The 10,935-nt window shown below is 34.2% G+C and overlaps 1 non-coding gene across 1 annotated transcript; it reads left to right on the top strand.

Annotated features, from left to right (window-relative positions):
* Positions 1-5,488: 5,488 nt before the first annotated feature.
* On the top strand, positions 5,489-5,594 carry LOC122127424. Its single transcript, XR_006151150.1, has one exon. It is a non-coding gene; the product is annotated as a U6 spliceosomal RNA (small nuclear RNA).
* The last annotated feature ends 5,341 nt before the right edge of the window (positions 5,595-10,935 follow it).

Raw genomic sequence — 10,935 nt, 5'->3', positions numbered from 1 at the left:
AAATATTTATCTTAAATATAAATTCTAATTTAGCAAGGTCTACAAAGTCCTACGTTAGATGAACTTTTTATTTTTCCAGGCTTAAAATTTTGTAATCCTTCATTATTTCTTTGAAATCCAACAGAATGATGCTTATTTTTTCAAATTTTTGATTGGGAATCATGAGCCATTTTGCATCTAGGAATGTTGGGTAATGCAGAGAGCATTTAAAACACAACTGAGGATTATATATGAGTTGCATTTCAATAGGAAACTTGCCTTCTCAAAACATAATGACAAAATTAGCCCAAACTTCCAACTGTGTATTCCTTTCTTGTTGTTTGGTTTGTTTCATTGAGACAAAATTATACTACCTTGTCCAGGGAACGTATCACTATGTAATCCCACTCTCTAATCTCCTGTCTTAGCTTGAGTGCTAGAATTCCAGGCTTGTATCAAATTGCCCTTCCATAGTTTGGTGGTTTATTTAATCTAGATACAGACTAGCAATTCTGAACTTCTCCTAGGATCTTATTCATTAGACTGACTGCTCAAGTTGTTTATGTACTATTTTCAAAGATGTTCTATCATTTCACACAGGATATGAACATTTTCAGATGCACCTGCAGGGGTCTCTGATTCATTCTTCCATGGATCCAATCCCTTTAATAATGATTACTTGACTTTCTTTTTATCTCTGGTCCCTAGGTATGTAATATTATCAAACTTTGAATAAATTTCACTTGAGGACTTTCTAATATTAAAAATTATCACTTGATCTAGTCTTACTCAGGATATATTTTCTATTGTTTTCTAACATTTCTCCATATTCTGAGAGTTGTTTTATTTGTGCAGGTGTGTTTTCACATATATGTGCCTCTGTGTGTATGTGTATGTTTGTATGTGTGTATGCAAAAGCCTCAGCAACCTCATTCAGCAATCTTGCTCATCACTAGTATTCCATCACTTGAGTTCATGCCTATAATTCTAGGTACTCAGGAGGCTGAGATCTGAGGATTGCAGTTCAAATCCTGTATGAGTAGGAAAGAAATGTTCTGAGGCACTTATCTCCAATTAACCACCAGAAAACTGGAAGTGGCGCTGTGGCTCAACAGGTAGAGCACTAGTCTTGAGCTGAAGAGTGAAGAGATATTTCCCAAGCTGAGTTCAAACCCTGCCTCAACCATTAAAAAAAAAAAAAGAAAGAAAAAAGATGAAAGAAAGAAAAAGAAATGAGATCTTGGCCACCAGTTCATTGCTAGTATAATTCCTGCTTTCTCACCATGGACTTTTTTTCCAGTTAAGTCCATGCTCTTATATCTAACTTGCTTTGGAACCAGAATTATTCTTCAATTGTACATTTTACAAATTTGCGTGATTAGCAACCATGATTTAGAGATAGAAGTTGAAAGAGAGTGGCCTCATCGTTCATGTTCCTCTTAGTATTAATTATTTCTCTATGTCACTCCCATAGATCTACATAATGGCCTTGGCTTTATTGGTTCAATGTTGTCTTATTTGCAGAGTCTTCTATAGTATATTGAACCATTAGACTTAAACACAGAACTTTTCTTTCTCTTATTATTCCTATTGTTTCTTCTACTGTTAACTTGTGTACACTTGGGAAATAATTCACAACACACACACAAATAAACTTTTCTGAGAATCTTCTCCAAGTTAAATTTAATTTAAGAGCACTTATGGAATTTGAAGTTAATGTACTCATGGATAATGGTTTCTTTTATGTTTTTATAGTAAAAAATAATGTACAGAGGGCTTAGAGTTACATAAGTAAGGTAATGAGTACATTTCTTATTGTTACGTCCTCTTTTGTTTTTCCTGTGTTATCCATTCCCTCCCCATCTGCCCAATTCCCCCTCCCCTCCACAAGTTGTAAAATTCGTTTTCTACATAGTGTCTTGTTCATATCATTGTTACAACAGGTCATCCTGAATCTTTGTTTCAGCATTTTGTTGTTTCCCTTCTCCTCCCCACACTAGAAAAATGTATATGCAAGATGCAGGGCACCAACATCATATCCAGTGAAAACAGGAGTTATATCATGCGGGAAGAACATGGAGGAGAAACGAAAAAATCACATAGTACATTTTAGATACATTTAAAACAATTTCAATAAAGAATAAAACAAGTTGTGTCCCTATCTTGGGTTTCATTTTTCTTAACATTATCTTATATGGCCATATGTACATGAATAATGTTTTTATAAGTCATTTAAATTTTATATTTTGTATTTACTAAGTTGTCTCTGAAAGGCGTGTTACCTCATGTCCAAAGATGTCTTTGTGCTAGTTCTATGAAGCCTGAAAACATTCATTTTACCTGAAGAGAGTGTCTTTCTTCAATTTTTTTAGCTCCCTTATCGAAGACTAGATGGCTATAGGTTTGTAGGTTCATTTCTGGGTTTTCAATTCTATTCCAGTAGTCCTGAGGTCGGTTCTTGGAGATTCCTTAAAAGACTCCACATAGAGCTCCCCTAAGACCCAGCAATCCCACTTTTGGGCATTTACCCATATGTTCACAAACAGGCCACATTAGAGGTACCAGCACGACTATGTTTATTGCAGCCTTATTTACCATACCTAAGGTATGGAACCAACCCAGATGCCCCTCAGTAGATGAATGGATCAAGAAAATGTGGTATATATACACAATGGAATCCTATGCCTCCATCAGAAAGAATGACATTGCCCCATTTGTTAGGAACTGGAAAGACTTGGAAAAATTACATTAAGTGAAGTAAGCCACGCCCAAAGAAACATAGGTCCCATGGTTTTCCTTATTTACAATAACTAGTATATGTCTGAGTCAAACAAAAAAGATCAGATAAGTTGATGTTAGGGAAATGAACCCTAAGATATGTATTCGAATGTTTTTTGTTCTTTCATGTGACTTTTTCTAACACATTTATAAGATGATTTCCTTGTTGCTTTTTATGTCCCTTCCCCACGGGATAACAATAACCCCTGATTTCACTGTATTTGATGTCGGTATAATTTCTGGAGGGGAATGGAAAAAAAACGAATCATTTAAATAAGGATACAGGTGGACCCATTGCAACAATGAGATGTAGAAGTCGTTATTTCAAAAACGAACTTTACAACTTTATTGTTATGGGGAGGAGGATTGGATGGAGGGGGGAGGGGAGGATGGGAAGGGGAAACCAAAGAGTAGGCTACATTGCTTGATAAAAAAATGTACTCATTCCAGATCTTAGCTATAAATAATGCTGCAATAAACTTAGTTGTGCTCGTAGCTTTAGTGTGGTCTAGTTTGTAAACATTTGGGTAAATGCCCAAAAGTGGGACTGCACATCCCCTCCAGCATCTGTTGTTATTAGAGTTCTTGATTATACCCATTCTAACTGGGGTGAGGTGATATCTCAATGTTGTTTTGATTTGCATTTCTTTTATGTCTAGGGATGGGAAGGGGAAACCAAGGAGTAGGCTACAATGCTTGATAAAAACTGTACTCATTATCTTGCACATGTAATTGTAACCACTCTGTTCAGTATTTTCACTGTAAAAAATATATATTCATTGTTAGAAAAAAAAGAATCCACGCTTGAAGAAACTGTCCCTGACTTTTTTCGAGTGTGTTCTTTATTCATATAAAAATTGTCTGAAAACTTCTTCTTGAAAGTATTTCAAAAGGAAACAATTTGCCATTTGAAGGCCAGCATAGAACAAAAGGAAATAAACATTGTTTTAAAAGTTTTCTTTTGCAAGGAAACAAAGACTTGGAGGTTTTAATTTGTCTTATGCATGGATATTTCACTATTGAGATGATTCTGTTGTTGCAGGAGTCACTTATTAATTCATTTAGTCTTGTCCTGAATTCTCCAGCGCAATTAGTATTCCAAAAAAGCAGGATTCAGTGAGTATGATCAGCAAAAGGAGTCTGTTCTCAAACCAGTGCTTTATAGATGGTCCCAAAGAAATATGTGCATTTTTTTCTTGTTTGTTTGTTTAGTTTGTCCTTGTTCTGGAGCTTGAACTCAGAGGCTGTACCATGTCCCTGAAGAAATGTCTTCCCTGGCCAACTTCCCCCAAAGCTAGGACTCTACTACTTGAGCCAAACTCCACTTCTGGCGTTTTTGGTGTTTGGTTACAGATAAGAATGTGACAGACTTTCCTGCCTAGGTTGGCTTTGAACTGAGATAGTAAGAAAGCCAAGTGACATCAACTGTATCAAGATTTCTGTTTTGAACCAAGAAATACTAGACAAAGTTTATTATAAACTAATATTTGACAATTTTTAAAAGAAAAGAATATGTCTAACAAAGAATCCATAACTTAAATAACTCCACAAATGTAGGTGCACTGAATCATTTTGGATGCATTTTTTCATCTGTTTGGGAAGATAACTACTGACTTCATAGATTGTTTTGGGGGAAACTTAGTCATATTTGCCTGTTGTCACTGGCTTTGTACACATGCATGCTGTACATACTTCTAAGGGCCCTAAATAAAGGAAGTCTTGAAATTCTCAACAATATTTAAATAAGATGCTCCAGCCTAGGGTTAAGATTTTAGGTGTGGACATTTATCAACACTCCTGATTCAGACTCTACTTGATATAATTTTTCATCAATATTTTGTTTTTAGTTTTGCTCTTTGTAAATTCACATGCACCTATGAAAAATTGTGTGGCCATCCCAATAATATTTTCAAAGTACCTCTTAATCATGACTCACAAAAAGTTGTATTATATTACAACAAGGAAAAATGCTATAAATAAAGAAAGCAATAATTAAATATTAATGATTACTAAAATAAAAAACAAAACAATTACCAGGGTTTTCAGTATTTGAAGTGTACATAGTAGAGTTTACTATTTTCTCATATTCCTGTACATTTAAAACTGGATAAAGCTATAAGTAGCCTTTAAATTTATTCACTATGATTACTATTTATAGTTCATCCCATCATTTGTATGTGGATTATATCATTATTTGTTCATCACTAACATATAACGTAAAGCAGCCCTAAAGATTTAACAGAAACTGTGTACTTAAAATCTTAACCCTTCACTCTGCTTCTTTACACAGTCTTTACAACTTCTCATTAGTAAAGTTTCTATAAAATCTGAAATGTTCATATTTACTAGTACATGCTACCAGAAATATTATATACTTTATCAAAAATTTTTATGATCTGCCAAACAGTCTTAATTTTGCCATATATAAGCAAATCCCAAAATTAAACATATTTAAAACATTAAAACTTTTAACAAACCTTAACATTTGCTGCAATGATCATTATGACAAGTGCCTTTTGTAGAATAATTGAATTCCTCCTCCTACAAATCTCATGAACAACAAATATCTGGAATTATTTTGTTTTTGATATGTCAATCTTGACTTTATTCTTAAATGTGTGCTTATGTAAGAAACACATGGTTCTAAAATTTCACAATTCTTTTGAACTTATTTTTGTTGAATTGTCTAGTTTAAGAAAATCAATTACTCTTTATATATAAAAAATGTTTTGTGCTCAATTTGGCTGCACATACACTAAAATTGGAACATACAGAGAAGATTAACATGGTCCCTGCACAAGGATGATACACAAATTAGTGAATCATTCCATATTTTTAAAACAACAGATGCTGGAAGGGATATGGCCAGAAGGGAAGCCTACTGCATTCTTGGTGGGAGTGTAAACTTGTTCATCCACTTTGGAAAGCAGTTTGGAGGTTCCTCAAAAGACTCCACATAGAGCTCCCTATTATACAGCAATCCCACTTTTGGACATTCTCCCAAATGATCACAAACCAGTCCATACTAAAACTACCAACACAACAATGTTTATTGTAGCATTATTTTCCATAGCTAAGATATGGAACCAACCCTGATGCTGCCAGGTAGAAGAATGGATCAAGAAAATGTTCTCTCTCTCTCTCTCTGTGTGTGTGTGTGTGTGTGTGTGTGTGTGTGAATGTACACTTACACAACCACTTTGGAAAGCAGTCTGGTGAGTCCTCAGAAAGATAAATATTGACCTTCCTTATGGCCCACTCATACCACTTCTAGGCATCTATCCTGAACAACAGGTACCAATATTCAAGGACAAATGCACTTCCATGTTTATTGCAGCACTGTTCACAATAGCCAGGATATGAAAACAACTCATATGTCCCACCAGAGATGAATGGATCAAAAAACTGTGGAAACTATACACAACGGAATATTTTCCAGCCATTAGAAAGGACAAAATAATGGCATTAGTAGGGAAATCAATCAAGCTACAGGAAATCATGTTGAGTGAGTTAAGCCAAAAGCAAAGAGACAAATGGCACATGGTCTCCGTGATAAGCAGATGTTAAATCCAAAATGTAAGGTGATATGCCAAAATTAACAACACTTAAGAAACCAAGAACTTCCACTCATCTGGTCGAATCACTACTAAATAACTCCATTCTCCCCTTCATATGTGCACACTGAAGGAAAACCAGGAGGATGACACAGAACTAGAAGGAATCAGGGAAAAACATACAACAGTGGGATCCATCAGCTGCACTGGACATTGACCAAAATGAACTAAGCAACTCAATGTCACTGGAGGGAGGGAGAGAACAAGTGGGAAAGAGGGAACAGCTGACGCTATGCAATACAAAAGAAATATACATATTTCAAAACAAAAAATTTACATATGGAAGAAATAACTCTATTGCAAAGCTCATAGAATTGATAAATGTTGTAGACCATAATAGACAATTTGCTCCATCGAAGTTAGAATGTGTTTGTGACCTAAACTAAGCATCACTTTCCCACAATATTGTGAAATTTGAGAAATTTGTAACCACTTAATCACAATAAAAACATTTGAAAAAATGATGAAGGTGGAAAAATAAGTTGCTCTAAAAAACAAAAAAGGAAAATGTTCTGTGTGTATTTGTGTGTACACACTCACGCACACACATATACTATATATATATATATATATATATATATATATGTATGTATATTAATTCTATGCCTCCATCAGAAAGAATGACATCGCTCAATTTGTTAGGAAATGGAAAGACTTGGAAAAAAATTATATTAACTGATGTAAGCCAAGTCCAAAGAAACATAGGTCCCATGGTATCCTTTATTTGCAATAACTAGTATATGTCTGGGATAAGCAGAAAAGTTGCAAGCCTATGTGTATATGACTAGATAAGTTGATGTTAAGCTAAATAACCCCCAAGATAGAGACACAAGTGTTTTTTTTCTTTCTTGCTGTTGTTTCTCACATATTTATAATGTACGACATGATTGTTTTTCCTTTTTATACGTTCCTCCCCAACAGTATAACCCTGTTTTCACTTTATTTGATGTTGGTGCACCTGCATCTTGAATGTACACTTCTCTAATTTGGGCAGGGAAAGGAAAAAAACAACATGCTTAAATAGGAATTCAGTTTGACCCATTGTATAACAATAGATGCACAAGACATTATTTTGAAAAACGAACTTTACAATTTAGGCTAGGGACATTTGGTGGGGCTTTGGGGTATGAGGAGTGTACTTGTGGAGGTGTAAGGGAAGGAATGGTGGGGGTAAAACAAAGGAGGAGGTAACAATGCTTGATAGGAAATGTATTTATTACTTTGCTCATATAACTATAACACCTCTGTACAGTATTTTTACAACAAAAATGTATAAAAATGTTTTGAGATGGAAGAGTTTATGACGCCCATTTTACCCATATAATATCATTAACAAAGAAATTAATGCAAAACACTGATATGAAGATATTTTGAAAAAGTGAGTGTGTGTGCATTCCTGCGTGTTGGCATGCTCTGAGTTTGAAATCAGGGCTTCAACATCTCGCTACGTCTTTCTCTCTAGATTGGTGAGTTATTATATGAGCTACATCTCCATTCCTGGCCCTTTGCTATTTCGTTAAAATTTTGAAAAATAATCTCATGAATTTATTTTGTCCTGTTGGCTTCCCAATATTATCCACAGATCTCAGGCTCCTTAGTAGGTATCCCGAGTAGTTAGGATTACAGGTGTGACAAACCAGTACCAGGCTTTCAGAATAATTTTAAAAGTAGAAGAAAATTTACTTCACAGAGGCCTGTTTTATCATCTCCTAGTCTTAAAGCATTTTGGAGTGATTATATGTGAAATTTTTCATTCTTGAATTATTAAACTACAGTAAGTGATGACATTTAAAAGATTTAGTACTTTTTAAAAATGATACTGGAACTATGGGACAGAAGAAATTTGCCTCTCTTTGGACCATATTTTATAAGCTCAGCTCTGTGCATGATAACACAATGTCACCAACACAGTCTGTGTTGAAGACAAAATGTAACAGAAAACAATTACCATGGGCAATAATTGCTATGCTATTATTTCTTGGACAGTATGAATATTGAATTGAGAGTATCAGTGAATGGAGAGAATTTATCTACCTTTTGTGTATTGCTGGAAGACTTTTGGAAAATTTGACTCATTTCCTTCCTCAGTGTGTGTCTTGGGCCATGCACTTAGTGCCTTTAATTACAATTTTTCCCAACACTAAAATGGTAATAACATTAGCATTATAGCAAATGTTATCTTAAGAATTAAGTGTCCTTAGAATGATGAACTCTTTTCTCATCCTTGTAGAGGCATTATCAGATGAGAGGAACTGTATTTTTTTGTTTGCTTACATCTATTTATTCTTGAGTTTGAAATCTGAACTTCTTAAGACTGAAAGAAACCAAAATTAGACTCGCAGGCTTTGGAAAGAGCAATCAATGTAAAATAAATAAAATACATATAGATATGTAAAAGGTCTAACTAAATTGTTATATAGTCTCAAGCATAAACAGAAAATGATTTAAGCAATATCATGTTATTGAAAATTGAAAAATGTTAGGAGTTGCTTAATTTTTTCCTTTTTACTACCTTGAATTAATTATTTTTGTATAGAGAGATTAAAGATGAGATTAACAAGAAAGTTGATTAAAAATGGACAAAAGTTCGAATAGACATGTTTTCCATAAACCCCTCTATATCACCAGTGGGTTTACACAGTTGTGTTTAATACAACTTCTGTGCTGGCTTAATGCTGTGAGAAGAAGTCATTAGAGAAATGTAATTCAAAATTACTATGATACTACTTTATAACTATTATAACTCTTATCAAAAAAAATCAAAGGAACCAGGTGTGGTGGTAAAAGTTTGTAATTCCAAGCATTTAGGAGGTTGGATTTTGGTCTTAAGCCAGTCTAAGGTACTGAAGATAGTAAAAACTTGCCCTTTATTCCCTTTTGAATAAAAGGTAATCGTGTTGGTGAGAGTGTGAAGAAAAAGAAATTTTCTACTCTTGGACAAAATCCAGGTTAGTATTCTCCTTGTAGAAAGTAGTATGCAGTTTTCTAAAGAAATCATACTTGAAATATCATCTGACCCACCAATCATGTGATTATTTCTCTCTGGGTAACTCGTAAATATATCTGTAGTTCATTGTTATTCACATTATTCACAACAACAGCCAAGATGTAAATCGAAGTTCAGTGTTCAACGACACTAATAAAGCAACTGTGTTACATGCACAAATATCTTTTTCTGTTTCATCCTTAAAATAACAAGAGACTGCTCCCATTAGCCACAACTTGCAATGACCTGTAAGATGTATTCGAAATGAAGAAAAATGTTATGTTCTGATCTTTGTAAACACACACACACACACACACACACACACACACAAACCATCCTCAAACATTGACAGAATTTTTTTTTAAAGTAAAGCATTTAGTTCTGGCATTTAGTTCACAATGCATAAGATACTAGATATACATTATGATCAGGTATAGAGTTGTAATGTACAACATGAGGATACAGGGGACAACATTGGTCTGACATAGGAATGAAGCTAAGTAAGTAGGAGTTGTTCTTCCTAGTAGTGGTTACTCTTTTAGTTGTTCTTCCTTCAATAATGGATAAGATGAATGTAATTCTTTAAGTATATCTGCCTATTTGCAGAAATAATAACAAAAAATATAGCAATAATGTTGCACGCTCAACATAGAACAAAATGTCAAATTAAAATACATGAGATTATCATTCATGTAAACTAATTATTACAAATAAAGGAAACCGTGGGACCTATGTGTCTTTAAATCTGGCTTACTTCACTAATATGATTTTTTCCAAGATCTTCCATTTCCTTACAAATGAGGTGGTCACATTCTTTGTGATTGAAGCATAGTTTTCCATGTGTATTTATCTGTGCGTGTGTGTGTGTGTGTGTGTGTGTGTGTGTGTGTGTGTGAGTGTGTGTGTCATTTTTGGTAAATATTACTGTGATACACAGTAGTAGCTTTACTGTGGCCTTGTTTGTGATCACCTGGTTATATGCCCAGAAGTGTGATTACTGGGTAATAGAGGAGCATTATTGTGTACATCAAGGATAATCTTAGTAGATGAGCAGAATAGTTCAATAGCTATGTACATATGATTGTATAAGGTGATTCTAAGTGAAATGAACTCCAAGACATGTTCTTTGTTGTTGTTGTTCTTAATGTACTGTGATTTCTTTTTATGCTTTTGTGTTTTCCCCACCTATGGTTTATCCCCTGTAGTCACTGCATTTGATTTTGATACCCTGGGTATTTTAAATATGTTGATCTGAACTAGGGAAGGGAAAGAAAAAAAAAAGAAAATGGTGAGACAAAGGACAAAGGGGGAACCTATGCAACAGTGGTAATCACAAGTCAATATGTTGTAAATAATCTTGGGGGGTGCATTGGGAGTGAAGAGAGAGAAAAATAGGGGAAAGGTTAACAAGTTAGAAAAGAAATAAATTAATTACCTTACTTATGTAACTATATCCCTTGACAATAAAATTTAAATAAAAAATAAAATAAAATATATGAGAGCAGCAATACAGGAGATGGGAGTGGGGGAAATACTGTAGTATCATAGAGTAGAACAGCTGTGGAGAACAGCAATTTG

Source organism: Dipodomys spectabilis, unplaced genomic scaffold (assembly GCF_019054845.1).
Source record: "Dipodomys spectabilis isolate Male_0828 unplaced genomic scaffold, ASM1905484v1 ptg000300l, whole genome shotgun sequence".
NCBI classification, from domain to species: domain Eukaryota; kingdom Metazoa; phylum Chordata; class Mammalia; order Rodentia; family Heteromyidae; genus Dipodomys; species Dipodomys spectabilis.
This window is presented reverse-complemented; position numbering and strand designations above follow the sequence as displayed.